Source organism: Tasmannia lanceolata, unplaced genomic scaffold (genome assembly GCF_043159265.1).
Source record: "Tasmannia lanceolata isolate RefF3 unplaced genomic scaffold, GAP_Taslan_0.1 ptg000005l, whole genome shotgun sequence".
In the NCBI taxonomy this organism is placed as follows: Eukaryota; Viridiplantae; Streptophyta; class Magnoliopsida; order Canellales; family Winteraceae; genus Tasmannia; species Tasmannia lanceolata.
This window is the reverse complement of record NW_027518682.1, coordinates 12,806,919-12,813,801: the sequence shown is the minus strand read 5'-3', so window position 1 is coordinate 12,813,801 and position 6,883 is coordinate 12,806,919.

The window sequence follows — 6,883 nt, the reverse complement described above, 5'->3', positions numbered from 1 at the left end:
ATGCGTGGGTTTTCACTTTTAACTTTGGGATAATTACATTTACACCCCCTCTAGTTTCTGACACATCCACTTCTACCCCTATAGTTTAAAACGTGACAAATACACCCCTGTAGTTTCAATTTGTTTAAGGTTTGCCCCCTCAGTTGAAGGTTCGTCCATAGATTGAAGGGTTAGGATGATCCGATGGGCCCACATTATTTGGATGATCCAAAGCGTTCATTTGATGGGTCCTGACATAGATAGGGTGTGCCCAAAAAATCAGCTCCATCGGATCATCCTAACCCTTCAATCTATGGACGAACCTTCAGCTGAGGGGGCAAACCTTAAACAAATTGAAACTACAAGGGTGTATTTGTCACGTTTTAAACTATAGGGGTGGAAGTGGATGTGTCAGAAACTAGAGGGGGTGTAAATGTAATTATCCCTTTAACTTTTAACTAACAATAGAAAAAAATGTACATACTATAACTTATGTAACTCGGGTCGGGTCGGGTCGGGCCCCTTCAAACCCGGCTCGACCTGAGATTCATGCGGGCTTTTGAATGCTAAACCCGGCTCGACCCGAAACCCATGAAACCTGAACCCGACCCAAGCTATTTTCGGGTCGGGTCGATGCGGGTCGGGTAAAACCCGGCTCGAGTTGCAGCCCTACTCATATGCAGGGCTAAAGAAGGGCCCTTGAATAGATTCACGTCATTACATGCAACCGAATTCAGTTTCTCAACCAACTTTAAAAATGACGTGGATCTATTCAAGGGACCTTCTCCGGCCCTTGCATAAATAGAGCCCTAGCTTCTATCATTCCTCCCAAGACAAGATGGGTTAGTATAATAATTATAAGGGAAAATTACATTTACACCCTCTCTAGTTTCTGACACATACACTTCTACCCCCTGTGGTTCTAAACATGACAAGTACGCCCCTTCGTCAATGGTCCTTCAGTTTAACCTGACGGAAAGGCTAAAACTAACTATGGTTAATATTTTGAGTACAGAAATACCCTCATTTGCAGAGGGATTAGGGTTACGCCATTTCCCACCGCCGCCATCGCATCTTCGGCCGCCGCTGTCGCCACCTTCGGCCACTGCCGTCACCTCCACCACAGACAATGAAATCCCACCCCATGGCTACGTCAAACCCACATTTCAAGAAAAAAACATTGATAAAAAACAAAACAAAAAAGCCCTAAAATATTAGGGTTTATGTGCAAATCATGATAATGGTGTGAATGAAGACAAATAAAACTCCTAAATCGAGGGTTTATGTCGATAAATAAACAAGGGTTTGAATCAAATCCTAACTTTTAGTTTTCAAGTCTGAAACCCTAATTTTCAGTTGGGGAAGACGATGGCATTTTGGTCATTTCCACCTCGCCGTCTGGTCCGTCCAGTTAAACAAACCCAATGGAACTACAGGGGGTGTAGTTATCACGTTCAGAACCACATGGGTAGAAGTGTATGTTGTCAGAAACTAGAGGGGGTGTAAATGTAATTTTCCCTGATTATAAAATTAAAGTAACAATAAATACACTGTTGACAACATCATTAGGAGCACCTTGTAGATGTTTATCTTTCCTCATTAGTGCTGATAACATTTCCCTTATTTTCCACAATTTAGAGTTTAGGCTAGACCCCTTTTTTCCTTCCTGTAACAATTTTTTTCCTGATGAAAAAAACAGTCCCGTGTCCTCCAAAATCATTCTACATCGGCAATCGAGACCTAAACCAGAGAGAGAGAGAGAGAGAGAGAGAGAGAGAGGATGGAATCGACTGGTAGAAGAAGAGGAGGGCTGTACAGGGTTATGTTATTAATTTATTATGCGCAGAAATTCCGTCTATGTTACCTTCGTAATCGCCGGGGCTTTCGTTGGAGAACGGGTATGTTTTTACTTCTTTTTTCTTTTTTCGATTAGTTTCAGCTCTGTCTTTGATCTTCTAATAGGTTCCGCATTATGCAAATTTCCATCTGTTAGTTTTGCCTGATACGAGGAAAATTGAATAGAATTGATAATGTTAGAAAGACTTTAGATTTAAGAAAAGGGTTAGGATTTTATCTTTTTTTTTTTTTCTCGTGTGGAACGATCCCCATCTCTTTGTTTGATTTTCGTATCGGTTCGGTTCTGTAAATCTATGCGACTTTATTCTAGTTTTCATGGATATAGACACGAGGCTTAACTTTGAAATGGTTACACTGGCTTTATTTTGAATATAACGAGGGAAATAAAAAAGATTTCGTCTGGAAAATTTCAGATCCAAGAGAACGGGTATGGCCTGTTGTTATTTCTGATGCAGTGAAAAAAAGATTTGATGAGATCAATCTACCCAAGAAGAAAGATGTTAGGGACCTAACCCATACGCCAAAGTCCACTATTACTTTTGGCTTTCACAGGTAGCCCTTTCCAAATAGTCCTCTCTGTAGGTCGCCCCTTCCGTGACTCGAACATGTGATTTGGTGTCTGCTTTGATACCAAGTCTTAGGTATCTAACCAAAACGCCAAAAGCCCTAGAGATGATGGAAGACGTTAGATTATGCCCTTTCAACTTGTCCCATAACAGGTTGGGTTCCACAATCCCATACCTAGGTAGGCCCTCACTTAGAATTGCAGCAAGACAAAACAGAGGAGACAGAGCGGTATGTTTCAATCCAAAGGCTTTGTCAATCTCACCGGCTTTTCGTTATGCGAAAGATAAATGATCCCATCTTCTATGAGCCACCCTTTATGTCCTCACTAAAACTATCTATTAAATGAATAAAATAGCCTCTAATAATCTCTTACCTCATGTGCAAGTAATTCAATAAATAATCTAAAGAATCAAACCATAAGATAATAAAGGGAGATGTTTCCCTCGAAATAGCTTGCATCATTCATCAGAGGCTTGATGGAGTCTTCACTTAGCCGAACCTTCTTTGACTTCATCATCTTCCACAGTTGGACAGACTCTCGTTTGGGGAGATCGAATGTGTATTGAGGAAATCTTTCGCATTAGATTGGATTTTTGGAGTAGAGATTGATGTCTATTTTCATAATTTCTATACTCAAGAGCTCAAGTATTCTATTATGACAAAATTTATTGGATGGCTTGTATGCTGGAGACTAAAACTCATAGCCTTAAGTAACAGTTTGCTTGAAAACCAAGCCCTTATTTGGCATTTCATTAAACAATTGCCATGCGCTATATAAATGTTTGCTGGTTTCAAGTATCATGGATGTAGCTGAATTCAGTTAAAGACGCACTGAAAGGTTGGCGGTGCAAGCATTTTGGAAGCTTGGGCAGGATTATTTAGAAGAGTGACCCCCTTGGCTGTTTGTTGAGCTCTTTGGAAGGAAAGAAATGACCACACATTTCAGGAAAAATACAATGCAGCAATGTTAAAGCTCAAGTTGGATCTTATTGGTTGGGGCTTGTGCAGGAAAGAATTCAGAGGTTTTTCACATGAAACTATGTTAAGGAACTAGCAGGAAATGTTGCACGGAATGGAAGATTAAAGCTTGCTGGCTTCCACCCCCAGAAGACGTCACTAAGCTGAACTTCAACTGTTGCTTCCTTGCCATTCCCGGCCCAACTGGCGTTGGGGTTTTTTTTGGGGACAAATGGTTCCAATAAGCCGAAAGGAATCAACAACAAGGCGGACTTAAGGCCACTTTTGGTGGGAACAAGATAGTTTAGGTTAGAATTAAGGGGAAAATTTTCCGTGGAAGGAGATTCATCCAATTTTATCTCATGGAGAAAAAAAGAGAAGTCAGTTACATGGAGATTAGAGCAGTGTGCTTGTAGAAAATCCGAGAAATACTTTTCAATATGGATCGAACATGATCTGCAACATTATACCAAAAGAACAATGAAGAGAAACACAATCACACAAGAAACACAAGATTTACGTGGTTCGGCACTGCCTACGTCCACGTGTGAAGATTTTCAAAGTCTCTTCTTCTTGGCCAAGAAAACACAAAAGAATAAAAACCTAATCCCGCAACCCTAACAGTGGCTTATATTTCAACGTTACTGCATGGAGGAATTTACCGAAATTCCTTTAAGAGAAAGAGAAAAGTGTTCCTGCGCAGCTGCGCAGGGAGCTCCCTGCGCATAAGTGGCTTATAAAGCCTCCCATTGGTCACTTTTTGTGGACCCGCAAAGGTGGACCCACTAAATGAACCAATGGGAGGCTTTTTAAGCCACTCAAGCGAAGGGAAGCAGGGAAGCTCCCTGCGCAGCTGCACAGGAACACTTTCCTCTATGAGAAAACCCAAAACTTAAATTTAACATGTGGCTTATATATCGACCCGTGTGTGCGTCGCCCACATTAGTCTGTCAGGGAACTGTATAATGCCAGAATACAAGACAGAATACAAGACATCTGCACAACAGTGCTAATGCAATAAAAAGAGTCTATAAGAGTCACAATAGTGGTGTGTAGGAATATACTTAGAAGCACAAATGAGTTGGCCTATAAAACAAAAAAATCAGGGGTGTCGAGGGAATCTTTGTACTTGGGGCAGCAGCTGGTCTTTGATGTAAATCTGTCGTTTTTCCTTTTCCTATTTTGTTAATAAAGATCATTTCAAAAGAATGTGACCGAGCTTCGGTCCAGCCTTATGGAAGTTGTTTATATCTAACAAATGATGTGGGCCAAATGATGTGTTAATGCTAATGGTGATGCCACTTTATGGCTTTATGTTAGTGTTTCATTGAGTGGATCATATGGTTTCAATAAATGTCAAAATTGATTTTGGAACATTGTTAGAATCAAGGTTTTAAATTTTGGTTTCGGGGTTGGCCGAAACCAAAATTTCGGCCGATATCTGGTAGTTAAAAAAAGTATTATTTTATTCATTCAGTGGGGGACCGAAACTGAAATTTGCCGAAATCCCAAATTTCACAAAATTCATAATATTATTTAAAAAAAAATCTCGCCAAATTTCATTTTTGGTCCCAACCCAAATTTGGGACCGAAATTTCGGATTTCGGACAAAATTTGAAACCATAGTTAGAACTCACTAAATGAAACTGGGGATGTCCTCGTAGCTCCCTTTCCAAATAGGGGTCTATAAACATATTTTGAAGGGATTTGCTAGGGACCATCGCTGAAAGGCATTTCACGGCTGGCTGTGGCATGTGAGAGCAGCCAATTCATGAATGAAGACAAAATCTGCTGAAAAGTGAGCCTGTGTGGCTGCTCTCACATGCAACAGCCAGCTGCGGAGGGTACGCAAAACTTCATGCTGGTGTGGGTCCTCCGAGCTTGGAAACTACGTTTGTTACTTTGAATTACATGGGAGAGAGTATGCTTTTGTTGGTGATTGAGGATGGATTTTGGGTGTAGAGATGAAATCTGTTGAATGCTTCCTCGGTGGGCAAGCGTTCTCCTTGGGAACAATTGTTTAGGGGTGGAAGTGGATGTGTCAGAAACTAGAGGGGGTGTAAATGTAATTATCCTTAAAAAAAAATCTCATTATACTTTTTTTTTTTGAAAATAAAAATCTCATGATACTAAATAGTAAAGACCATCTCAAGTGATTTTAAATTGTTTAAATTGCCCCTTCCGGTGAAATTGAACGTCCCCGTGTCTTGCGCATTGTGTTATTTAATCATGAAACCACCCCCCCTTCTGATTACTTGCATTTTCTGTTATAATGCAGAAGAGGTTCGAGGATATTCCAGTATTGGGAATGAGACAGTCTGAAGAATGAATAGTAGCTATGTTCTGTTTCGCTCACTTTAAAGTTTCAAGTGAACATTGACATATAATGCATTAGCTATTCTGATTGTTTTGGAAATGTCTGATGTTTGTCATCAAATAAGAGATTTGTATGGTGGGAACTGTTGGAAAATAAAATAAATTTGAGGATACTGTTGTTGATAGAAAACAGAAACTTGTTGCTTCAAGGCGTGATATCACTTTCCTTAAGACAAGATTCGCCCCCACTAATAGTGTGCAAAGGGGATCCGCGAATTGCCTCCAAGATACAATGAAGCCTAGTAGGGAAGCCCTACTAATGTTTGATGACGCGTAGCACTAGCGGAATCAAACCCGAAATGCCCTTCCGAAATTTCAAGCCTTAGAGAAATTTCTAGATAATGTTTCTGCAGAAAAACAGTATCTAGAACAGTAAACAAAAGAAAAACAGTATGTAGAAATACTTGGGGATTTTGTAGGAGTGTAGAAGAGAGTGTAAAGTCTGTCAGAATTGCCAATTCGTTTTTCATATCTGAAATGACCGAATTCTGCACATTTTGTAGACCACCTGGTGTCTTTTCAGTGTGAAAAACACCTCTACAGGGCACCTTTCCAGAGTGTTTGAAATCTGACCGTTAGATCGCACCCATTGATATTGAATGGTCCTGATCGATCCTAGAGGTGACTGTTGGTTTGAGTAAAACCTCTCTCCAACCCAGTCATCGTTAGATCAACAATCTATGGTGTGGATCGCACCCCCTTGGCACTTGACCGTTGGGGGAAGGGACACAGCCCATTTGATCACACTCTTTGACCGTTGGAGTTATGGACCCGTTGGGCCGACCATTAGGCCCGAACCAAAGCCCGAACCAACCGAACCATTCGGCTTGATGGGCCTACGAACCATTTGACCCATCCATCCGACCGGTCCACCTTCATCTTGATCCAACGGTGCAGATCAAATCTGGAAAAATTAAAGTGCAAAGTGCGCCTAAAAAAGCGCCCTATAGCCCATTGCCCACGCCGCGCGTGTGCGAACGGTACGTTGCACCGTCTCGCGGGTCCAACCATGGGTTCAACCCAATGTGCAATCAAACAAGTAATAGAAAAATGTAGTGCTTTATAAGCCATTCTCTTTCTTTTCTCTCATCCGGTACGGGACTATCTTTTCAACTACACTTCTACATCCTTCTATAAAGCAAATCTT